This window comes from Nyctereutes procyonoides, unplaced genomic scaffold (genome assembly GCF_905146905.1).
Source record: "Nyctereutes procyonoides isolate TBG_1078 unplaced genomic scaffold, NYPRO_anot_genome, whole genome shotgun sequence".
Taxonomy (NCBI): Eukaryota; Metazoa; Chordata; class Mammalia; order Carnivora; family Canidae; genus Nyctereutes; species Nyctereutes procyonoides.
In genome coordinates, this window is record NW_026575121.1 from 17,232,254 (window position 1) to 17,259,797 (window position 27,544).

Sequence of the window (27,544 nt, forward strand, 5' to 3'; positions counted from 1 at the left end):
TTAGCATGGAATAGAGGGTAGTCATTTAAAGTAAATATTTAATAATATAAGAAATGTGATGTATATAAAAGAATAGAGAGAAAAAAAGTTTGAATAATAAGATTAATAGCAAATTTAGAAAAAATACAATTGGGATAAATGAGAATATCATACACATTAAAAAACAAAATGTATTTAAATTTCTGCTTCTGGTCTACTTTTAGCAATCATTAATTCAAAGAAATGTATTAAAATGGGGTTTGATATAACACTAAAATTAATCAACCAAAGCAGAATAGACAAACTGGACTACATCAAACCAAAATGTTTTTGCACAAGGAAACATGAGGAAAATAAAAAAAAAAGTAACCTATGGAAAGGAGAAAATATTTGCAAATCACATACCAGATAAAAATTTATGTAAAAATATATAAGGAACTCTTACAAACTAATAGCAAAAGCAAAAGAAAACAAAATAAAAACACCTTTGTTCATGTTTTAATCACATGAATGCATTTCTTCAAAGAAAACATACAATTGGTAACCATTTGAAGAGGTGGTTGACATCAATAATCATCGGGGAAATACATGCAAATCTAAAACATAATGAGATATCACCTCATACCTATTAGGATATTATTATTGAAAACAACAAAAGATAACAAGTTTTGGCAAAGATCTGGAGAAACTGAAACTCTTATACACTGTGAGCACTGTGAGAATGTAAATCAATGAAGCCACCATGGAAAATGGTCCGGAAGTTTCTCAAAAACATTAAACCAGAACTATCATGTGATGCAGCAATTCCACTTTTGAATATGTATCCAATGGAATTGAAATCAGAATCTCTAAGAAATATCTGTACTCCCATGTTCATTGCAGCATTATGCCATAAACATATCACCTCCAAAAGTTTCCTTCTGCCCTCTTGATTATTAGTACTGTCTCATTTCATAAGAACACTTAACATAAGATCTATACATTTAGCAAAATTTTAAGTATACAATTCAATATAATTTTTTTAATTTATTTATGATAGTCACACACACACACAGAGAGAGAGGCAAGACATAGGCAGAGGGAGAAGCAGGCTCCATGCACCGGGAGCCCGACGTGGGATTCCATCCCGGGTCTCCAGGATCGCGCCCTGGGCCAAAGGCAGGCGCCAAACCGCTGCGCCACCCAGGGATCCCCAATTCAATATAATTAACTATAAGCAGTATGCTATGCAGTAAATATCTAGACCTTTTCATTTGCATAAAGTAAAACTTTGTACCATTTAACTAATACCACTCTTTTCCCCCTCCCTTTAGCACCTGACAACCATTTTGCTCTCTGCTTCTAGGACTTTGGATAGATCTTATGTTAAGTGTCTTTATAAAATAAGACAGTAATAATAATTAAGAGGGCAGAAGGAAGCTTTTGGAAGTGATAGATATGTTTATGGCTTAGATTGTGTTGATGGTTTCATGTATATATAATTATCTCCAATCTCATCAAGTTGTATACACTAAACATGTACAGCTTTGTGTATGACAAGCATACCTCAGTATAGTAGTTAAAAAAGAGGGGGAGGATTTGACACTAGTGTTTCTGTTTCTCCTGGTATTTCCTTTAATTATATTTCATAATAAGATATGGCTAGTAAGAATAATTTTTTAAAAAAGATTTTATTTATTTATTCATGATAGACACACACACACACACACAGAGGCAGAGATACAGGCAAAGGGAGAAGCAGGCTCCATGCAGGGAGCCTGATGTGGGACTCAATCCCAGGACTCCAGGATCACGCCCTGGGCTGAAGACAGGTGCTAAACTGCTGAGCCACCCAGGAATCCCCAAGAATAATTTTTATACAAATAAAATGATGTTCATGGAAAGCCCGCTTCTGGTAGGAAAGATAGAATATTGCCAATCTACCCTTTCACACTATTAAAAATTGCATGTAACTTCTAGTTGGCCCATGAATAATTCGTGTGAAAAAACCTTTTGCATAATGGAGAGAATAGTGTTAGTCTTTGAACTATTCAGTATTTATAGCTGAAAATGTTTTCTCTAAGCTAAAGTGATAGAGATACAGATCTTTTGTAGAAGTATGCTAACTTTTTAGTTTAGTTAAGAAGTATGCTAACTTTAGTTAAGTATGCTAAGATTTTTAGTCTGTGTCTTAATATAATCTCTTCACTAACATTGTTTAACACTGTGTAAGTTATTTAATGAATGTAAAGTTTTGAAGACAAAATTTTCATAAATATCAGATATTTTAACAGGTGCAAATTTTGCAAGCACTTCTCTTCAAATGGAGGCAATGAAATTTTGAAGGCATTAAAAATGTGTCATAAAGTTGAAATATTAGTGTCAACATTATATGGGATTTTTAAGACATTTTAATATTTGACATACTAAAAAGAAGAATCAAGGCTTAATGGAATAAGATTCTTTAGAGCCCTTTCCTTATCTGCATTAAAGAATCTGGGTTTGAGATCTCAAAATAATACCTAGGAGATTCCTTAATTCAGAATTTTATGAAACCAACAAAAATATTTTTTTTAAAAAAACTGAACCATTATTATGGAATTTTTTATTATGCTCTCTTTACTATAGAACTTACTTAAAGTATATAAAGTAAACTTTAAAAGACATGGAGTTAGTGTCTGGCACTATTTTATGTCTATTATCTTTTCAAGAAGTACTGAAAATAAGTCTAATTTAAAATTAATTTTATTTTCTGACCACAATTTTTCTTTTCCCTGTTTTGCTTAGCAGCTGTTTTTTTTTTCATGTCTTGCACATCTGTTTGGCAAAAAGATATTTTTATCAATATCAAGGTCCACAGTCTCCATTTCTGTTCAACCATGTGTTCACAGCTTAACTATATTTTTTACCATTTGTACTAATGAAGCGAGTTTAATTTTGGTAATGATCCTGACAAATGGCAAACATTACTTGTTTATTGGTACAGGGTGATTTTCCCTTTGTTCATGTGACTGTGTTCCTGGATTTACTCTCAATTTGGCAGTTATCTCATACACATAGTGTCAATGTCAGAATGTCAAGTGGATATACACTTCCTCTTCTTTCAATAGGCAAGCTAGCTTCCTGATTGGTGAGAAGAGCTTCATTTAACTGAAATACAAAGTTTGAGAAGCATTCCATGTAGCATCATCAAGCATTTCTAGTTACACCATTAGATATTGCTTTGGACTGTGATAGCTCATGATTATTAATTTTTTGTTATTTTATACTCAGATTTATGTTTGATATAATACAGTGAAAATAATGATGTAGAAAAATTTATTTATTTTTAAAGATATTATTTTTTTATTCATGAGAGATACAGAGAGAGAGTCAGAGACATGGAGAAGCAGGCTCCTGGTGGGGGGGAGACTGGTGTGTGACTTGATCCTGAAACCCTGGGATCAAGACCATAGCCAAAGGAAGACACTCAACCATTGAGCCACTCAGGCATCCCTGATGTAGAAAAATTTAAATGCAGTTTTATATATTGGAAAAATGTATTATAGAACACTAATATTAAGTATTTCAGTGTATAGCAGTCACTTTTTTATACTTAAACTTACAAATTTAGATAAACCTTAAGAGGTATTTCAGATATGAAATATGGCTTTCCGTGAAGGAACAGTTGCTTAATATACAGTAATCACAGAGTCAAAAAAATTGGCAAAGAATTTCATTTTGTTAGTCATTGGCGTTAAATCATTCTACATTTCTACAGCTGATCCCTTTGCTAGCTATTTATGTGTTTATGTGCTTGTTTTCTGATAATAATCTATTTTCATATTCTCTTCCAAGACCTTTACACTACAATATGATTATATTTTTCATATGGAATGTAGTTCACACATTTATGTCAACATGCTTTTCTGTAATACTTTTCAGAATGACCAAAACCTCTTTTGTCACCACTGTATCCCTACACTGGTATTTTCAAATGTCAGCAATTCTGGTAGAACACATTTACTTAGAAACAGGAATCCTAAATTGAACATCTTCAACGCTGAATCAAAATGGCAGTATCATGGTGGTCTATTAGCATCTTGTCCCTGGAATGTCACAAAAATCTCAATACCAAATAATCTTGGTTTAGTTATATGGTTTTTAATTTAGAAAACAAAAACTAGCAAAGTCAATGTGACAGAGAACTTTTACAAAGTACTTTTATTTCTTTCAAAATTTTTGAGCTAGTATTCCTTATTTAAGCACTAGGAATCTAAATTTGAGCTCTTGGGCATTTTCGAAAACGTGGACATTCTATGAATGCACAAGTATATCTTTTTTTTCATAAGTTAAAAAGGCAAATATGGTTTACAGGCCATATTTACAGGCAAATATGGCTTCACTGGAGAAATGAATAATTAAAATGACACATGAAAGATAAATACTTATTATTTTAGTGAAGAAAGGTAGAGAGGAATATTTTATAAAGAGGTAGTAGCTCTTTAAAAGATTAGAAGGTGGAAAAAAAGATATAACAGGTTTAAAAAATACATTCAGTAAAGCTATGTTGTAAAAAAAAAATAGGAAAAGGTACTTTGTAGCAAAATGAGCCTGAAAATTTAAGTAGATGCCAGAAAAACAGAGATTTTTGTGAGCAAGGCTATGCAGATTTGTTTTGGCTGACCTAGACCTATCATATGCTCTGAATGAACTCTGTCACATATTAAAATGGAATCTTGGAAGAGCCAGGAGAAGTCAAATATTTGAAAAACTAATGACAAATTTCTCAAATGAGAGAAAATCATTAATTATATATCCCAGAAGCTCAAGTAACCCAAGTAGGGTAATCACACACAAAATATATATGTTATTTATATATATTAATGATATATACTATATCACATCTAAAATTATATACATAATATATATAGTATATAGTACATGGACTATGGATTATATATTTAAATATATACATATAAATATTTATAAATATATTTTATTTGTATTTATATTATTTATATATGTGTATATATAAAATTGATGACAGCAAAGTATAAAGAGCACATCATGGAAAAGGCAAAAGAGAAAAATGACAGATCCTTTATTGGGAAACAGCAATAAAAGTCTGAATTATGACCAAAAAAATCCAAAACGTATAAAGACTACTGAATGCCAAATTGAAAGTGCTGGGAAAGTAAAAAGCAAAAGAAACAAATGAATAAAGCTACTATCCAAGAATTCTTTATCCGGTGAAACTATCCTTCAAAAATAAAATTAAATGAACATACTTACAGATAAATAAAACTGAAATAATCCAGTTTTATGAGCCTTGTGTTGTATGGAATTCTCAAGGAATATGTCCGTCTGATTTAAAATGACAGTAGATGATAACAGGGATCTATGGGAAAGGAAGAACAAAACCAATTATAATTTGTCAATGCACACACACATACACACATGCAAAGAACACATCTTTATCCATTCATCAAGCGATGGACACCTGGGCTGTTTCCAAATTTAGCTATATGCTGCTATAAACATAGGGGTGCATGTATCACTTTAGTGTTTTTATATTCTTTGGGTACTCAGTAGTGCAATTGTTAGATTACAGGGTAGTTCTATTTTTAACTTTTTTGAGGCAATTCCATGCTATTTTCCACAGCGGCTGTAGCAGTTTGCATTTCTACTAATAGTGTTCTGTGAAAAATTCTGTTGGCATTTTGATAGGGATTGTGTTAAAAGTATAGATTGCTTTGCATAGTATCGACATTTTAATAATATTTGTTCTTCCACTCCATGAGTATTGAATATCTTTCCATTTCTTTGTGTCACCTTCAAGTCCTCTCAACAGCATTTTATAGTCTTCAAAGTACAGGTTAGGGTTATTCCTAGATATCTTATTATTTTTGGTGCAACTGTAAATGGGTTGTTTTCTTAATTTCTCTTTCTGCTGCTCGATTATTTTTATTATAACGACAGATTTCTGTACATTAATTTTGTATACTATTAGCTTACTGAACTTTTTTATTGGTTCTAGCAGGTTTTTGGTGGAATCTTTTGGGTTTTCCATGTAGAGTATCATATTATCTGCAAATGTGAAAGTTTAATTTTTCATTACCAATTTGGATGCCTTTTATTTCTTTTTGTTGTCTATTGCCATGAGTAGGACTTCCAGTACTGTGTTGAATAAAAGTGATGAGAGTGGACATCCTTGTCTTGTTCCTGACCTTAGAGGAAATGCTCTCAGTATTTTCCCACTAAGGATGATATTACCCGTGGGTTTTTCATATTTGGTCATTATTATGTTGAGGTATGTTCCCTCTAAATCTACTTTGTTGAGCATTTTTATTATGAATGAATATTATACTTTGTCAAATACTTTTTCTGCCTCTATTAAAATGATCGTGTGATTCTTTTTTTTTAAGATTTTATTCATTTATTTATTCATGAGAAACACAGAGACAGAGAGGCAGAGACACAAGCAGAAGGAGAAGCAGGCTCCATGCAGGTAGCCTGATATGGGGCTTGATCCTGGATCTCCAGGATCACGCCCTGGGCCCAAGGCAGGCGCTAAATCACTGAGCCACCCAGGGATCCCCTGATCATGTGATTCTTATCCTTTCTCTTACTTATATGATGTTTTATGTTGACTGATTTGTGAATATTGAACCATCCTTGCAATTCAGAAGTAAGTTTTACTTGATCATGATGAATGATTTTTTTTATGTATTGTTGGATTCAGTTTGCTAGTATTTTGTTTGGAATTTGAGAATTTTTACATCTGTGTTCATCAGAGATACTGTCCTATAGTTCTCTTTTTTACTTTTCATCATTTTACTGATGTCTTTATCTGATATTGGTATCAGGGTGGTGCTGGCCTCATTGAATGAATTTGGAAGTTTACTTTATTCTTCTATTTTTTTTTGGAATAGCTATTAATTCCTCTTTAAATGATAGAATTTGCCTGTGAATCCATCTGTTCCTGGACCTTTGTTGGGATTTTTTGTTTACCGATTCAGTTTTTTTTTCCTGTTTATAAGTATGCTCGACATTTCTATTTCTTCCTGCTTCAGTTTTGGTAGTTTACATGTTTCTAGGAATTTATACATTTCTTCTAGGTTGTCCAATTCATTGGCATATAGTTTTACATAATATTCTCTTATAATAGCTTGTGTTTCTTTGGTGTTGGTTTTTATTTCTCCTCTCTTTGTGATTTTATTTGAGTCCTTTCTGTTTTTCTTTCTTGATAAGTCTGGCTAGGGGTTTATCAATTTTATTGATTACTTATTGATTTTATTTATGATTTTATTTATTTTTTTTAAAAAAGACCCAGGTCCTAGTTTTTTTGATGTGTTCTATTGATTTTTTTTAGTTCCTTGATGTACGTTATTAACTGTTTTATGTAATTAATTGCATGCTCCTATCTTGGGTGCATAAGCATTTACAATTGTTATATATTCTTAGGTTGTTTCTTTTATTATTATATAGTGTCCTTCCTTGTCTCTTGTTATAGTCTTTGTTCTAAATTCTATTTTATCCAAGTAAGTATTGCTATTCTAGCTTTCTTTTGACATCTATTTGCATGGTAGATATTTCTCCATCTCCTCACTTTCAATCTGCTGGTGTCTTTAGGTCTAAAGGTAGTCTTTTGTTGGCAGCATATAGATGAGTTTTATTATTATTATTATTTTTTTTACCCATTCTAACATCCTATGTCTTTTGATTGGAGCATTTGGTCCATTTATGTTCAAAGTAATTATTGATATAAGTGTATTTCATGCCATTTTATTACTTGTTTTCTTATTGTTTCTGGAGATTTTCTCTGATCTTTTCCAGTCTTTCTCTTTCATGGTTTGCTGATTTTCTTTAGTCATGTATTTGGATTTCTTTCTCTTCACTCTTTGCATATTTACTAGTGGCTTTTGATATAAGGTTACCATTAGATTTGTGTATAACTTCTTCTGCATATAGCAGTTTATATTTGTTCATGGTTAAATTTAAACTCATTCTTCACCCCTTCCTCCCCACATTTTAGGTATATGTTGTCATGATTACATCTTATTGTTTTGTAAATTCTTTGAATGATTTTTTTACAGAAATATTTATTTTGTGTTTCCTACCTTAATATGTCATTTTTGGTCCTCCTTTCAACTCACATATCCCCTTTAATATTTCTTACAGAGCTGGTTTAATGGTCATGAAATCCTTTAGTTTTTGTTTGGAAAACTCTGTATCTCTCCTTCTACTCTGAATGATACCTTCATGGCTAGCGTATTCTGGGTTGCAAATTCATTTTCATATTTAGTGCTTTGAATATATCATGCCATTTCTTTCTGGCCTAGAAAGTTTCTGCTTAAAAAAATCTCCTGCTAGCCTTATCAGGTTTCCCTTATATGTTACTGTGTTCTTCTGTCTTGCTGCTTTTAAAATTTTTTTCTTTATCACTATATTTTGCCAATTACAATACGTCTTTGTGTGGATCTGCTTTTGTTGATTTTGCTGGGGGTTCGCTGTGTATCCTGGGTCTGCATATCTGTTTCCTTTACCAGACTAGGGAAGTTTTCAGCTATTATTTCTTCAAATAAAATTTCTGGCCACTTTTTTCTCTATTCTTTTTCTGGGAATCATGTAATACAAATGATTGGATGGAGTCACTGAGTTCCCAAAATCTATTCCCATTTTGCATAATTCTTTTTTCTCTCTTTTGTTCAGCTTGATTTCTTTCCATTATTCTGTCTTCTAGGTCACTAATTAATTCCTCTACTTCTTCCAGCCTACTGCCCATTCTGTAAAGTGTGTTTCTCATTTCATTTATTGAGCCCTTTATCTCTGCTACGTTATTCCTTATCTTTGTATTAAATGTCTCACTTATATCTTCTATAATTTTCTTAAGTCCAGTAAGTATCCTTATGATTATTTGCTTTAAATTCTCCATTAGCCATGTTACTTGTATCTGTTTCACTTAGATCTCTAGCCACGCCTTGTCCTATTCTTTCATTTGGGATAAATTTCTCTGTCTTCTCATTTTGTCTAAGTCTCTGTGCCTGTTTCTCTGTGTTAGGACAGTCAGCTCCATTTCCTTTTCTTGAGGGTATAGTCTTATGAAGAAGAAATCCTATTGCACCCTTCAGTGTACTGTCCCCTTTTCTTCAGGGCCTAATTCTTCTGATAGTTTCTTCCTGGCTTCTTTATCCTTTAGGCCAATCATCTGCAATGATTGTTTTTCTTTCTTGTGGGCAGTGTTTGGTCCTTGGCCCAAATGTGGTACATTTTAACTATGTGTGCTGTGGTCTGCTTATGAAGTGAGACTTATCATTTGCTGCAGGATACTAGGCTTTCAAAACTTCTGAGTAGGGATACATGTTGTGAGCAGGGGTTTGGGCTGGTCTTCTGTGCCTCAGTGCTGGGACTGAGGCAAGCAAGACACCAAAGGGCAGTTCTACTGGAGCAATGGAGGAAGTGGGACCAGTCTTGATGAGCAAGTTAGGTAGCCAGTATGGACACTACATTGCTTCCTGCAGGTAGCTCTGTGCTTTCACTGTTGGGTGGTGGAGGGAAATGGTACCTGCCATTACTTTGTTCCCAGAGTGGTTTCTCCATGAATGCTGCCTCTCTGTGATGTGCTCCAAAATGAGCAACTAACCTCTCCACTGTGTGCCCAGACACTATTCTGATTGATGTTTCTGAGCTGTATGTTTGCCGGTTGTTTGCCTGCCTTCTCTCCAAGTGCAAAGCAATGTTCTCTGGGCTCTACCCCAGCCAAGCCTGCTGACCTCTAAAACTTCAGACTTAGCCCTTCTGGCTGCCAGAAGCCATGAAATTCATCTCTTCTTACTTTCCAAGCCAGTTGCTGTGGGGATTCTATTTCCCCATACACTCCCCCCCCATTACTGTGTCTCTCAACCTTCTCTGTGACTGCAGCCCTCTCCCCACCACAGTGGCCATGATTCATATATCTCCCAAACCACATCACTGCCCTTTCTACCTTCTTTAATGTGGTCTTTTCTCTACCTTTAGTTGTGTAGTTTGTTCTGCCACCTTGAGGTCAATTTCTGGGTATTTAGAATTATTTAATGGTTATCTAGTATTTATGGGACAAGGTGAGCCTAGGGAGCTTAATAACAGTGACTTAAAGTCATTTTTCTATATTCCACATGAGAAAGTTAGAAAAAGAAGAGCATATTAAATCCTAATGTAAGCAGACAGAAAGAAAGAAATTAAAAAGATCAGAGCAGAAAATGAAAAAGAAGAGGATAAAGCAATATATAAAAGCAACAAAAAACAATAAAACCAAAGATTGTATTAAAAACATCAGTATTAGGGGATCCCTGGGTGGCGCAGCGGTTTGGCGCCTGCCTTTGGCCCGGGGCGCGATCCTGGAGATCCGGGATCGAGTCCCATGTCGGGCTCCCGGTGCATGGAGCCTGCTTCTCCCTCTGCCTGCGTCTCTGCCTCTCTCTCTGTGTGTGTGACTATCATAAATAAATAAAGAAAAAATATTAAAAAATTAAAAATAAAAACATCAGTATTAGATAAAACTTTGGGTAAATGATCAATTTTAAGAAATACCAATTCCAGAATAAAAGCTAGGATCTCAGTATATGACCTACAGATGTTAAGATGATAATAAGCAAGTATGATAAACAATTTTATGCTAATTACCATGCCAATTTAAATGAAATGGACCAATTTTGTGAAAAACAACTGCTTCAAGAAATGAAAAAATGTAAAGAATCTTACATCAGTGAAATAAATTTAAATGTTTAATTAGCTTAGTTAATAATTAAACTCATCCCAAAAAGTAAAATTTTGTTCTAATTGCTCATCGGTGATTTTCTTTAAGAAATTTTATCAGTCTCCCTTAACTTTTTTCAAATAGTAATGGAGAAAGGAATGCTTTTCAACTTACTTTAATGGGAAAGTTATTATTTTGATACACTTAGCCAAAGACATTAAAAGAATAATTAAGTCCAGTATTCCTTGTAAAGATAGAGAAACTGTAACAAAATGTTAGCCATTTGAATATGTTCATCTATACAAAAGGATAGCTGACCAATGGCGTAAAGGAACATTTTTATTTTTGGATGGAAGGTTTCCGAAAACTAATTTTGGTGTTGTTGCAATATTGTATAAATTTGTCAAATCCATCAAACTATTTCCTGAGAATATGTGACTTTTGTTCTATATACATTATAATTAAATCAAGCTGTAGTAAAAATCTGCATCAACTACATAGCCAGTAACTTAACCCCCCAAAATTTAAAGGACCTATAATTTCATTAACAGTTCTGGTAAATACTTAGGACATCTAAAGTAAAGTCATAGTTCTGCCCAATCTTGTACATGGTATAATTTTTGTAGCATAACATATAAGCTTTGTCATTTGATGAAATAAATGCTTTAATTAAAATACATGATTTTAGACTAGAGATGAAAAAATATAAGTTATGCTGTTTATAAGAAACAAACTAAAAGTATAAAGAAATATTAAAATTATTAGTTATTAAAATAGATATATTAAAAGAATGGTGGTTAGAGTATAATATTTTTCAGCAAATATTTATTTTCCTCCCTACTTCATAAGAATGTTATATTTCTCACTTCAGTGATGTTGAGCTACGGATATTCCTTGCACTGACCAATTAAATGAGCATGAATAGGACTTTTACTCCATTCAAGCAGAGGCTTTAAATATGCTTTTATGGTTTCTTTTGACATTTTACATTCCCTCTCATCACCATGAGAAGTGTACATCCTAGAAAAGAGCAGCTCCTTTAGCAAGATTTCTGACATGAAAATATATGTGAAAGACTTACACCTAGCCTGGATGGAACCTAGAGCAGTGACTTCCTAGAAAAAAACACAAATGACATAAGAAGAAAATCTGGTGAGTACTAAATATATCAAATGTATAATGAATATCTTCATACAGATAACCTTCCAGGATTAAATAAATTTATCAAATACGCCCAAACATTCAAAGAAATATTAACATAAAACTTTAAACAACTCTCCCAGATATATTATATGAAAGGGAAGAATGCTGCAAACTCATTTTAATGATGCCTGTAAAAGTTTTATAACCAAACTGGACAAAAAAAATTCTAAGATTACAGCATATATTTCATGAATACAGGTGTAATACAAACTAAACAATATATTACTAATCAAATCCAACAATACATAAAAGGTATAATGTATCATGATCAAATTGGATTCATCCTTGAATTGCAGGGTTAGTTTAACATTAAAAAAATAAAACAATAGAATTCACCATATTAAAAAAAAAAAGAGACAAGTCATATGAATTTTTGGAGGCCAAAAAATGTCATCTAAAAGGTATCCATGTAAAGTTCATGGAATCCGTGAATTTCAGGTGATATGGCTAAATGTGTGATTAAGTTTAGGATCTTGAGAGGAAGAATTTATCCTGGATTATCTAGGTGGGCTCTGAATCCAATCACATGCATTCTTATAAAACACATGGAAGGGGAGATACATAATAGATACACAGAGGGGGAGATCATGTGAAGAAGGAGGCAGACTGGAGTTATAAAGCCACAAAGTCAAAAAATGTCTGAAGCCCCCAGGACCTGGAATTGGCAGGGGAGGATTCTCCTTCAGAGCCATTGTACAGCCCTGAGGACACTGGTTTTTGAGGACTTCCAGTCTCCAGAATTGAGAGAAAGGAATCTTCTATTGTTTTAAGCCACAGAGTTTGTGGGAATTTGTTGTGACAGCCTTAGGGAAATAATAGTCTCTGTATATGCAAAACCAGCATCTGATAAAATTTAACACCAATTTATGACCAAAATAAGTGCTCAGAACACTCGGAAAAAAGTCAATCTCCTTTTGATGAGTATCTACAAAAATCTTTCAGCAAGCAATGTATTTAATAATAAAATATCGAATGCTTTATTCCAAAGTCAGTATTGATTCAAATTGCTTGTTAAAACAATTTTTTATTCACCTTTTTTATCCAATATTAAATTGGTTGTCCTAGCAAGTGAAATAAGATTTAAAAAACTGAGAATTAGAATAGCAGAAATAAATTATAAGCATTTGTCATTAAAATGATTGTGTATATAACAAGCCCAAAATATTTGTCTGATGTTCTATTAAAATGGATATGTGGATCTAGCAAGGTCGATATAAAGAAACCAAATATAATGGTATTTAGCAGAAACTAAGTATGGGAGCAAACAATTGAGAAATAAAACTGATAAAATCACTTTGTAAAAGTTTTAATAGTATCCAAAAAAATTTAACAAATACATATAATCTTTGGCCCGGCATTGCACTTCTATGCACGTGTATAAGAGCAATGTATACATGCATCTACCAAATACACAATAATTCTTGTAGAAGCACTATTTCCAGTAGCTAAGAATTAGTAATAAACCAAATATCCACAACTATAGAAGAAATATATTGTGGTGAATTTATAAAATAGACTATCTGAAACTTATAAAGAATTATCTATTGCTACCTACAATAATGTGTATTATATTGAAGAAGGGCGCCACATAGAACCGTGTGTACTATTTGATTCCATTTGTATTATACTCAAAAACTGGCAAAGTTAATTTGCAGTGACAAATGTCAGGAATGTGGACACTTATATGTTGAAAAGATACTAGGAGGAGGCTTTAGGGAGCATCTGAGTTACTGATAATACACTTTTGATTTGAGTGTTTAAATGGACTTTCAGTTTGTGGAAATCCCGAGTCTTTAAGGAATCAGAGCGCAAGAGATTATTATCAAAAAGGAGCTATAGTAACTCCCCAACAGTCTATTTCACTGCCTAAATAACAAAATTTTAGGCAGTGAAATGGACTACAGGGAAAGTTTTATTTCTGTTCATTGCTGTTCCACCTTGGGCTGAGGACTGAGAAATTGGCGGTTGTTACAGGACAATTGTAACAATTGTTATAGAACAATTCTATAACATAAAGCACAGAGACAGTCTCTTTTCCCAGATAGAGTTCAGGTGGTTTGTAGAATCATGAAGTATAAAGGGCTGGGTGGGTTGTGGAATAACAGTATGGAATTTCTGTGTAGCTTGGTGGGGAAGAGAAGCAGGAGCAGCATAGTTCCTTTAAGCTGAAAAATTACCGGGATAAGACACAATGTCAGGTGTTACATAAATATACCAAATGTAATCAATTTGTTGGTTTTTCAGAATTTTGGACTTGCTTGCTATTATAAATTCCTTGAACTTCATGAGGAATCAATGTTTGTCTTGCTAACTATTTTCATTCTAGAATCTGGCTTGGAGTCTTATATCAAATAAAGAGCTGACCTCACTAATGTCTGCTCCATATTTCGTTGGTTCACTTGAGTTTATCTGAAGTTATTGACAATCTGATGGCTGCTTATGACAAGGGCCTATGCATGTCTTTCTTCTGCGCCATAGGATTTTCTCTAGCAGAGAGGGGCCTTGCTGGGGGCTACATACAGGCACAGTCAAGTAGGAGAGAAAAGATCATATGGCAGAGGTCATCCTCACCAAAGGGTGATGGAATCAGAACAGAAATGATTTAGCCTTCTACATGGCTGAGTAGGCTGATTCTGAGGTATATTCACACCGTATCTCAGAGGGTTCATCATGAAATTGAGCCCCGATTGTCCTTATTAGAAACATGATCTTTGACGTCCATTTTATGGTTTATTTCACATTCCCTGATTCTTCATTTATATTTTGTGAGCTCTCTTGTGCAGTTAAAATTCTTGGACTTACATTCTTGTGTGAGGATCTCCTGTAAGGTGGGATCCAACTAAGACAGTAGATGTGATGATACTTAAAGTAAGGAAACTGTTCTTATTTCTGTCATCCCACTTGTGATGCCAGTACTCCTTCCCACGCTAGAGGCCAGCATTGGAACCTCATTTATAAATGGGAGAGGGAGAGATAAGGAATGTGGAAAATAATATGAAGGAGTGCTTAACCAAGGCCAACTTCTATTCAGAACCAAGGAAGATATTGACAGTGAATCAAACGGGAACATAAGGGAAGGAGTGACAAAGAGAGTTGCTCTAAAGTTTGTTTATAGCAGATCATAAAGTGTTTACTGAAAGAATGCTTAGCAATGATCAGTAATTTCCCTTTTCTCTACATTTTGCTTTGTCCCTTTTTTCCTGGAAGAAGAAGGAAAAAAGAGGGACAAAATATCTGTACATTTTTCCAGTTTTCTCAATCAGGACATTCTCTTACATTTGCACACTGTTAGTTAATTGCATATTGAGGTTATTAGTTTTAACTTGGATAATTTTAATTGTGATATTGCCATGGTAACACTGGCAAAGGTGACATAGTAACTTAATATCATGGTTGTCATCCAAATGTGCACATTTAATCTGGACATAGCTATGATTATGATGACTTCTAATTGCTAATGAAAATAGTTTGAAAAAATAAAAAAAATAGTTTTTCCATAAATCTGACTGTGCTGTCTGAAAATTACTTACTTGGAATTCTTGAGAAAGTGATAGTGAGATTAATTTTACTACCTCAGAAATTATGTTTTCTAAGAAGGCAGAAAATGTTAACAACCATGTAAACTTGCTTTATACTGTTTTGACCAAGAGACTAGCTTTTAATATTTTCTTTCTTACCCTTTAACTGGAGGACTGAAGGAAGCCAAATGCTCAAGATACTTCTTTTGAAAATCATCAACATATTTTACTGAAATCTGACATTTTTACTGGTTTCAAGATGTGCTGCACTTGCAAGCTGTCATTTGTCCCTCACGGCAGAACAACAGACTCTTCTCTGTTTATTTTTTCTTGCATTTGAAGAAAATCAATTTAAAGTTTAAAATAATTTATCCAGTGATTTAAAATTTGAAAATAAAATCTATCAAAATTTATGCTATTTGTTTTAATTCATTGCTTGACTACCATATCTTTCTTTTCCTTAGATGTAGGAGTGAAAGGTGGTGTTGGAGGTTTGTTTTACTCTTGGACCCCTGAGATTGAACCTCCGACCTCTCTTCTACATACTACCTAAAGAGTTTCAAGTCTAGGCATAATCCATGTTCCTACAGCAGTTAACACTTGAGATATTATTATTTGGACTAGAGAAAAAATGAATTGTAGAAAATTTGATTTGTTGGTGCTCAGTGGATAGAATGGGAGGGAAGAAGAGAGGAAATTGTCTTGGAGTGTGATTCTGGAGCTCTAGCTCAAATATATTCTCTTTTCCTGGCTATGTGTGTGGTCACATCTCTGCTTTCTTCCATAAATCCACTCTCATTTCTCAGTGAGAGCATTAAATCCTCTTCAAAATTTGCTTCACACATTCTAATCTTAGAACTTTAACAGTCTACTTTTCAGACTGTTATGGGAGTATCTCATTAAAAAAAATCCTGGATGTTTTCTTAAATGGGCCCTAGATTCCATTAATTAAATGTCTATTCTTTATTGCTGTTAATGAATTTTCTGTTGTCCCCCCCATTTTCCTGACATATTTTGCTATTTCATTTTTTCCCTTTCCTTATTATAGCATCTCTTACATATGTTTCTTACAGGAAATCTAGATGAGGTATTTCCCCTTTCCTTTTGTTGCAGAAAAATTCATAGTATACAAATATTTAAATATATTAACAAATATATAAAGATAAGAATATGGCAAGAGAAAACATGTTTAAAGATCTTTATTTCTACTTGGAACATTCTATGTGTACCCATAGTTGGAGGATGGTTATGTTTCTATGTAATATGGAATTTACGTGGGCAGTGATTATACTCTGAATATCATTTTTTTCTCAGGTTTATAAATACATTAAAATATACATAATTTATATCTTCCAGAATAGAAGAACATTTTTTTTCTCAACTTCTAAAGGAGCCATTGAAAAATTTCAACTTGAAGTAGCTAACAAGTCATTCCCCTATTGTAGCTGCTCAAATATCTTCCACTTACTTTGAAGTATTTTCAGATCCTAAAAAACACAAGAACCTATTTGATTTTTCATTATCTTACAACAATACAGTTTTACCAAGTGTCTGTATATACATGCATACTCAACATTCATTCATGTGTTCTGTGGTATGAAAGAAAAAAAGAACAAAAATTGTCTTTTTAGGCTGCCTGGTAGCTGGAATCCTGAATGCCAATTCATTTTACAAGTTGGATTTCTTCATATGACATTTGGGTAATGAACATGAGTTGGAAGCCAAATTTCTGTTCCAGATGATTTTTTCTTCTGGCAGTCAAGGTTAAGATGATGTAGGGTTTTGTTTCAAAAGTGTCTCAATGTCTAGTCTCCAGTTTTGTGGTGTTTTAGCTTCTGGATCCCTGAATTTATTATTGTTACTTTGGTGATTATGGGGTTTATAATATTCATTTTTTAAAAGATTTTATTTATTTATTCATGAGAATACACAGAGAGGAGAGAGAGAGAGGCAGAGACACAGGCAGAGGGAGAAGCAGGCTCCATGCCGGGAGCCTGACGTGGGACTCGATCCCGGGTCTTCAGGATCACACTCTGGGCTGCAGGCGGCGCTAAACCGCTGAGCCACCAGGGCTGCCCATAATATTCATTTTTATCATTTTTATTCTGAATGCATCCAGGAGGCATTCTGGATCAGGGACAGATTTCTTATTTATCACTTCTTGATGAAAATAAGTCAATTGGTTCCCTTTTTGCCCTGGTGCCTATCCCCAGGTGAAGTGATAAGAGTCAGTGGAGATTTTCCTACACAAATATCCAGACATTCCATAGGTGAAAGGTAAAGAAATATTTTTTTCCCCCACTTGTGGAGGGAAAGAGGCAGGTGTCCTGTTCTCCTGAAAGGAAATGCAAGGGATGCCTGAGCCCTAACCCCAACCCTTTCATGGGTTACTATAATCCCTCTGCTTTTTTTAATCTAGAGAGTTCTGGGGCTTCATTCCTTTTGAAATATAAATACCTAAAGAGCAAGTACTTTATTCTAGGCCATAACCTAGAGACCTTGTCTGAGTTATAACCATTTGTGCCTCTCAGAGAACTAAAAGGTTCTATTATCTGTTTAGATCTAAGCCATCTTCCAGAGTAACAGTTATATATCTAATTCTTAGGGTATGTGAAGAATTTCAGGATGCTAGAGCTATTTATTTATTTATTTATTTATTTATTTATTTTTAAAAGTTTCTGTTTAAATTCCAGTTAGTTAACGTACAGGGTACCCTTAGTTCGAGGTGTACAATATAGTGATTCAACACTTGCATACCATACCCAGTCATCAACAACAAGTGTCCTCCTTAATCCTTAACACTTATTTCACCCATTCCCCCCTCCCCTCCCCTCTGGTAACCATTAATTTTTTCTCTACAGTTAAGTCTGTTTCTTGGTTCACCTCTCTCTTTCTCTCTTTTTTGCATGTTTGCTAGTTTGTTTTGTTTCTTAAATTCCACAAATGAATAAATCATATAGTATTTGTTTTTTCTAACTTGTTTTGCTTAGTATAATACTCTTAAGCTCCATCCATGTCATTGCAAATGGCAGGATTTCATTCTTTAATTGTGGCTGTGTAATATTCCATGTATGTATACAAGCTCTTCCTTATTTATTCATCAATCAGTGGACACTGGTTTTTCTACCATTTGGCTATTGTATATAGTGCTGCTATAAACGTAAGGGTGCATGCACCCCTTTGAATTAGTGTTTTTGCATTCCTTTGGGTGTTGTGTTTGATAAGTTTGTTATATATTTTAGATACTAGCCTTTTATCCTTTATGTCATTTGCAAATATCTTCTCCCATTCCATAGGTTGCCTTTCGGTTTTGCTGTTTCCTTCACTGTGCAGAAGCTTTTTATCTTGATGAAGTCCCAATAGTTCATTTTTGCTTTTGTTTCCTTTGCCTCAGGAGATACATCTAGAAAGAAGTTGCTGTGGCTGATGTTAAAGAGGTTACTGCCTGGGTTCTCCTCTGACACTAGGGCTTTTTAAAGAAGTACTTAGAAATATCTCTACAGTGGTTGATTTTATTATTTATTTACTATTTTACTTATGTTACTTTATTATTTTTTTAAAGATTTTATTTATTTGAGAGAGAGAGAGAACGAGCGGGAGGAGGAACAGGCAGAGGGAGAAGCTGACTCCCCACTGAGCAAGGAGCCCAACATAGGGATCGATCTCAAGACTCTGGGGTCATGACCTGAACCAAAGGCAGATGATTAATTGACTAGGCACCCAGGAGCCTCTATTTATTTTACTTTAATTCCGGTAACTTCATTTCCCTCTCTGATTGTGCCAGTGGTATTAGCTCCCTGGATGTTCACTTCTGCTGTGTTCTGGAATTTGTTCTGGAGACTCCATCTAGAGACTTTTTATTTTGTAAGCCTGTATTACAAAGATTTTATAACTACCAATTTCCTACATAAAATACTGGCGAAAATTTAGTGGTCTTTTTTTTTTTTTAAACTAAGTTAGATATTTTGAGTGAGGATATTTGGTCTTTTGAGGACTCCATCTCTTTTTTTATTTCTTTCTGTGACTCTTACTCTCATTGGGTGAGGCTTTTCTTTGGGAGTTGGATGCCAGGGTAAGGCTCAGAAGAGAGAGAGCAGCATTCAACTCAGTTACTGCTGATACAGTTAGGGAGAGCTCTAGGTTAAAAACACCAAAAAAAGGGGATCCCTGGGTGGCTCAGAGGTTTAGCACCTGCCTTTGGCCCAGGGTGTGATCTTGGAGTCCCAGGATCCAGTCCCACATCAGGCTCCCTGCATGGAGCCTGCTTCTCCCTCTGCCTGTGTCTCTGCCTCTCTCTGTGTGTCTCTCATGAATAAATAAAGTCTTTAAAAAAATTAATTAAAAAAAAAAAAACCCACACCAAAAAAAGACCTGAAGATTTTATTCCAGGCCATCTGTTTTGTCTTAGTGAGTTTGGGAAGGGGCATAAAGATATAGACAAAGCCTTTCATTCATGATAATTCATCATCATCAATTAATGATTTTGTTTTTGCTGAAGCATTCTGATTCAGAAATGCATGGACCAGAGCACTTCACAAAGAGAACAGGAAAATGGGACCGTCTGGTCAAATGCTTTCTCATATACTACCGAAGGCAAACTAACTGATATTGGGGTGTTTTGAATGTTTGTTGTTTATAATATTTCGGTTGGCTTATTTAAATAACTACTTGTGACTTATTTTTCTTTTCTCTCCATTTCTATTCTCTTTTATTCTTTTTTTCCTTTAAGTTAAGTGGAAGTAGATGACTTACTTTTTTTGTTTTTCAATATATATATATATTTTTTTTGGATCATAAGAAGTAAGGAAGAATATTTAGAAAATACAAAATTCTATGAACAAAATCTATTTTAAAAATCACCAGAATGTCACAGCCAAGAGAAAAACCACTATAAATATTTAGTATTTATTGTATTTTTTCCTTTTTCCTTTTACACATATACCTGTATACAAGAACACAAAATTATCCAGTAAAATTAACTTTGTCTACTTTTAACTTTATATTGTGACTATTTTCCTATATCATTTTCTTCAAACATATGTTTTATTATGTCTAAATAATATTCAACTTTTTGTAATGAACATTATCAATTTCATAGTTTTCACAGGGAAGAATATTTCAGCCATTTCTTTTCTTCATGACAATAGTACAGTGAATTTTATAGTACATAAAATTCTGATAACATCTCTGAATGTTCCCTTAGGATAATTTTCTGAATTTGATTTACCAAGTTAAAATGTACATATTTTAAAATGTTTAATTTATATTGCTGAATTTTCTTCTGAAATGTCATAATATTTCATATAAATGCTTAACAAAAATAGTAGAGTATAAAAACATACATTTTATCAAATCTTCCACAATAATGAGTGCTATAATTCTTTATAAATGTTGCAATTTACTATGCAAAAAATGCTATTACATAGTTTCGTTCTTTCTTATTTTCTTGATTTTTGGGATAGTTAAATTTTATGTATTTAAATTTTTCTCTCAGATTTGACTGTTTATATCATATAACTCTTTTTATTGGTGTCGTACTCTTTTGCCATTTTAAATAGATAGTGCTCTTTATATAGTCAGGTTATTTAAGCTGAGATTTTAATACATATGAAAATAGTTTCCCTGGATTCCTTTTTAATTTTACTACATACAATCATTATTGATACATAGGCTATTTTAATTTTTATGATATACAGTCTATTAGTTTTTTATGGTTTCAAATTTACTTTAAGAATTTTAAAATCTAAAAAAAATAAAAAATTTAAAATCTATCATAAACATTTTATTAACTATTCAGCTAGCATTTTGAGATCCTACTTTATCCATCTGATATTTATTTTATTGTGTAACAACCAGTAAGAGAGTCACAATAAGCATCATGTTGTGAATATTTCATCCCTTGATCAAGGTTTTGAAATTTAAACTGAGATTTTCTTGTATTTTCCTGTTTACCCAATATTCTATTGATACTTCATAGTATTAAATTCCTCTTCAAAAATCTGTTTTCAAGAATAACAGTAGTATTGTAGCCTCTTCAAGAAATATATAAATAGAAATACCATATACAAGGCTGTTAAAATCATCCAAGTTACAGTTTGTGAAAAGGCAACCTATGGAATGGGAGAAAATATTTACAAATCATATATCTGATAAGGGATTAATATCCAAAATACATAAAGAACTAATACAACTCAATATTAAAAACAAAAACAAGCCTAAAAAAGTCAATTGCATTTAAAAATGGTCAGAGGAATTGAATGGACATCTTTACAGGAGAACATACTAAAGGCCAACAGGTACGTGAAAAAGTGCTCAGCATCCCTAATTATCAGAGAAATGCAAATAAAAGCCACAATGAGATATCACCTCGTGCCTGATAGAATGTCTATTATCAAAAACAAAACAATACAAAAAATAACAAACGGTGAGGATGTAGAGAAAACGGACTAGTTGTACACTGTTGGTGGGAATGTAAACTGGTGCACCTTCAATAAAGAACAGAATAAAAGTTTCTCAAAAAATTAAAAGCAGAACTACCATATGATCTAGAAATTTGACTTCTGGATATTTATCTCAAGCAAATAAAACCATTGTCTTGAAAAGATATCTTCACCCCCACATTTACTGCAACATTGTTTACAATGTCCAAGACATGGAAGTGTCCATCAATGGATGAGGAAAGAAAATATGGTTTATATATCATGGAATACTGTTTAGTCATAAAAATGAAGGAAATCCTGCCATCTGTGACAACAAGGATGGACCTTGAGGGCATTATCCCTGGATGGCTTAGCGGTTTGGCGCCTGCCTTTGACCCAGGGCGCGATCCTGTAGTTCCGGGATCGAGTCCCACGTCAGGCTCCTGGCATGGAGCCTGCTTCTCCCTCCTCCTGTGTCTCCACCTCTCTCTCTCTCTCTCTCTGTCTATCACAAATAAATAAATCTTTAAAAATATGTTTAAAAAGTGAACTCATAATGCAAAAATAGATGCTGGTTTCATTTTTTTAAAAAGATTTTTAAAATTTATTTATTCATGAGAGACACACAGAGAGAAAGAGGCAGAGACACAGGCAGAGGTTGAAGCGGGATCCACGCAGGGAGCCCAATGTGGGACTTGATCCTGGGACTCCAGGATCACGCCCTGAGCTGAAGGCAGGCACTTTAACTGCTGAGCCACCCAATTTTCCCAGATGGTGGTTTCCATAGGCAGTGAGGGTGGGAGAAATGAGTGATGGTGGTAAAAGATAAGTTATAAGTTAAGTCCTGGGTGTATAATGTAACAGCATGGTGATTATAATTAACAATATTGTATATTTGAAAATTGCTAAATGTAGATTCTAAAAATTCTTACAGGAAAAAAGACTTTATAACTGTGTGCTGATAGATGTTAACATATTGTGGTAATCACTTCCCGATATATACATGTATCAAGTCACTATGCTGTGCATTTAAAAAAGTATACCACAAAGTATACCACTCCCTGCCTCTCAGTACACTCTTTCTTTGTCTTCCCAGATTCAATTCCTTCCTTTGCTATTCCTCCAACAGCGGGTCCTGTAAATGTCAGATTTTCCAGCAGAGCAGTCCTGATTCTTATCTCAATTTATTCTCTCTTACTAAGCAGTCTATCATGCACTCTCACAGTTTCAAATACCATCTATGTGCAAAACTCCCAATGTTACATTTCTAACACAAATCTCTCTCCTGAACTATAAAATTATGTGTAGTGGCTTTAAAATATGTTCACAAATTATTTAGTAGTCCTCCACTCAAGAGGTACAGCTCTCCCCTTTAATGGGGTCTGGATTTGGTAACTCACTTCTAGCAAATGGTTATGGCATCAGTGATGCATGGAGGACTTCTGAGACTATGTACAAGGCATTGCAGCTTCCTCTTTTCATTCTCTAGTATCACTCATTCTACTAGAAGCCATGTCATAGAGATGCTCAAGTAGACCTAGGAAGAGGTTTATGTGGTGATGGACTATGGCTTTTTGTAAAAACAGGCAATAAGAAACTGAGGTTTCTGCCACAGGCTATCTTGGAGTCAACTCTCCAGCCTCATTCAAGCCTTCAAATGAATGATTCTCTGGTCAATACCTTAACTGCCTCATGTGAGACCCTGACCCAAAAGCCACTCTTAATTTTCTGACTCAGGAAACTGTATGAGAAATATGTATTTGTTGTTTTAAGCTGATAAATGCTGGATTAATATGTTGCACAGCATTAGATTGCTAAAATAGATTTGCTGCTAGGTTTCAGAGTAATTTTTTAGGCAGCAAGAGATAAGTAACATAGTATATAACGAGCCACCTACCTGACATCTCCACTGAGATATCTCTCAGACTCATTTCAAACTTAACACACCTGAAGCTAAACTGTTGGTCCTCTCTAAAATCTATTCTGTCTCACGTCTTTCCCAACTCAGTACATGGCACCTTCATCTACTCCCTTTAGATCCCTAATAACAATCCTTAGCATATCCCCTTTTTGATACGACAGTCTATCACCAACTTCTGTTGGTTGTAATTCCCAAATAAACCTTGAATCCATCTACAACTCTTCATGTCCCAATCATGTCCTTCTCCAAACTACTGTTATATCTTGCTTGGAATCCACTAACCTAAAGGCAATGACCTGACATTGTCTCCTAATTTCTGTTTGTATTCTTTTCTAATCTATTCTCTAGCCAGCTTGAAATGAACTGTGGAATAATTAAATTAATGTGGTTTACAAAGCCCTGAACCAGCTGACTCCTATGTACACCAAGCCTTATCTTGTAGTGTTCTCCCCTCCTCTCAATGTGCTCTAGCCACACTGGCCTTTCCCACCCCGGGATATTTGCTAAGGCTGCTATATCTGCCCACAGTACTACTATTCATACCATCTTCAACCTGCTTAATTCCCATAGCTATCAGGTCTACTTTTTCTCTCCAAGATTTTATTTAAATTCAAGTTAGTTATCATTTAGTGTATTATTAGTATTAGTGATTCATCACTTACATATAACACACAGTGCTCATTACAAGTGCCCTCTTTAATGCCCATCACCCATTTGGCCCATCCCTCCACCTACCACCCCTCCAGCAACCCTCAGTTTGCTCTCTATAGTTAAGAGTCTCCTATGGTTTGCCTCCCTTTCTGTTTTTATCTTATTTTATTTTTCCTTACCTTCTCCTGTGTTCCTCTGTTGTTTCTTAACTTACATATATGAGTGAAATAATATTGTGTTTGTCTTTCTCTGACTTATTTCATTTAGCATGGTACACTCTAGTTCTATCCACGTTCTTGCAAATGGCAAAATTTCATTCTTTTTGATGTATATATATATTTATCACATCTTATTTATCCATTCAACAGTCAGTGGACATTTGGGCTCTTTCCATACTTTGGCTATTGTTGATATTGCTGCTATAGACATTGGAGTACGTGTGCTCCTTTGAATCAGCATTTTTGTGTCCTTTGGATAAATACCCAGCAGTGCAGTTGCTGGATCACAGGATAATTCTATTTTTTACTTTCTGAGGAACCTCTGTACTGTTTTCCAGAGTGGCTGTATCAGTTTGCTTCTCACCAAAAGTATAAGAGGGTTCCCCTTTCTCCACATCCATGCCAACATCTGTTGTTTCCTGGGTTGTTAGTTTAGTCATTCTGACAAGTGTGAGGTGGTGTCTCATGGTGGTTTTGATTTCTGTTTCCCTGATGATGAGTGATGTTGGGCATCGTTTCATGTGTCTGTTAGACATTTATATGTCTTCTTTGGAGAAATGTCTGTTCTTGTCTTTTGCCCATTTCTTAACTGGATTATTTGTTTTTTGAGTGTTGAGTTTGATAAGTTCTTTTTAGATTTTGGATAATAGCCCTTTATCCTATATGTCATTTGCAAATTTCTCCTCCCATTCCATTGGTTGCCTTTTAGTTTTGTTGAGTTTTTCCTTCACTGCACAGAAGCTTTTTATCTTGATCAAATCCCCATAGTTCATTTTTGCTTTTGTTTGCCTTGCCTCCAGAGATGGGTTTAGTAAGAAGTTCCTATGGCTGAGGTCAAAGAGGTTTCTTCCTTTTTTGTCCTCTAGGATTTTGTTGGATTCATGTCTCAAATTTAGGTCTTTCATCCATTTCAAATTTATTTTTGTGTATAGCATAAGAAAGTGGTTCAGTTTCATTCTTCTGCATGTGGCTGTCCAATTTTCCCAAAAGCACTTGTTGAAAAGACTCTTTTTGCCATTGAATATTCTTTCTTGCTTTGTTGAAGATTAGTTGACCATATTTGTGGGTCCCTATTTGGGTTCTCCATTCTGTTCCATTGATCTATGTGTCTGTTTTTGTGTCAGTACCATACTGTCTTGATGATTACAGCTTTGTAGTGCAGCTTGAAGTTAATTCAGGTCTAATTTTAAACATCTCTTTTTTCAGAGCAGTCTTCTAGACTCTCCCAATTTCTCAAAGCATCATGTTTTCTCTTGTACCCAGTACTTATCTCAGTTTGATTACATATTGACTTGTATAAGTCCATGAGGGCAACAAATGTCTACTTTGATTGTCATAGTATACTTACATCCCAAAACAAGTTGTCAATTAAAAAAAATGAGTAAAAATAAAATAGCAAAAAAAAAAAAGCAGTTTGCAGTGACTTAGACCAGTATGATAGTAATGAAGTAAGTAAGAACTGTTAAGATTCTTTATATATTTTAAAGGTAGAGATGATAAGTTATCCTTACAGATTGTTTTGGATATGAGGGAGAAAGAAGAATTGTGGATATATCAACATCTTTGGTCTGAACAGTTGGAAGAATAGGGTTGTAATTAACTGAGATGTTGAAACCTGTGGAAGGTGTGTGTGTATGTGTGCATAGAACATCAGACCCTCAGAGTTGGATATCACATTTGGGATTTGGAGAAAGCTGAAAATATAAATTTAGGAGTTGTATACATAGATGTTTTCTAAAGCCATGAAGACTTACGAGAACACCAAGGGAGTAAATTATAAAGAATGAGAAAAGAAGAGGAAAATGGATCGAGTTCTGGATAACCAAAGAGCATGAATGACATTTTAAGGGGACTTTTCTGAAAGGAGAGGAGAAAAACGTAGAAGTTATATGGAAAATTAAACTAAAGAGAGGGATTTTTGAAAAGACGGATGTCATGACAGGGTGTTTGAAAATGGAGTGCCTTCTTTACCCTCATGCCATGGAAAATTTTCTTGACTGCATTTAATTATTCATCTGAATTTCTAAATTTTCACCTCATGAATATATTTTTTTGATAGTGGAATATTGACAGTAGAAATATCGTATAAGATTTTTTCTTTCTTTTTACTCATTTCTTCTTATGTAGATGGCTTTGTTAATTTTCATAGTAATGTTTGGTACTGAAGTTTTTGATATGTGTTGTAAAGTAAAAAATAAAAAAAAGAAAAGTTTTACTTCTATTTGGAATATGTTTTGATATTTATAACGTTGCATTGACAATATTATAGACTTACACACTATATATTTTTTCCAGTTTATCAGCAGTGTGGCTTTGCAAATTATTTACTTAATACTGATGGTGTTATTGCTTTAATGGAGAGAAAGCATGTTGTCATAGTAGCCAAGGTAACTGTTAATTTGTGAAGAATGTATGCAACTCAATTTTGATGTTCCACTGGATATTGTTGACATTTTCTTTGTATCTTACCTTTTAAAAAATACTAAATCAGAATTTTAATGTGTATATAGAATTATAGTAAAAGTAACATAAAAAGTAGACTTAAATAGTTGTGTTCTATTGGAGACTCAAATATCATTCCTGGAATTGTCAGTAATGAAATTTTCTAAAATGATAACATTTGTATTATTTTGAATAACTCAAGATGCAGTTTTCCCATGATTTACACTGAAGTTGCACTTATGAAAATTCATATAAAAATAGTTTGCATACAATATTCAGTATATTAAAACTATGCAAAAAATTACTTTGTGTTATGTGTAAAATGTATTTAGATTCTAGTCTCAGATGAATAAAAACACTTTGTTCAAACCCTGTTAATTTCTGAAAGGACAATTTTTTTTCTGTGTAGCACTGATATCTGGGTTGTAGAATATATAACGCTGTTGACTACTATACACTCGATTACAGTAGTGAACTCCAGTCATTGTGTCAACATC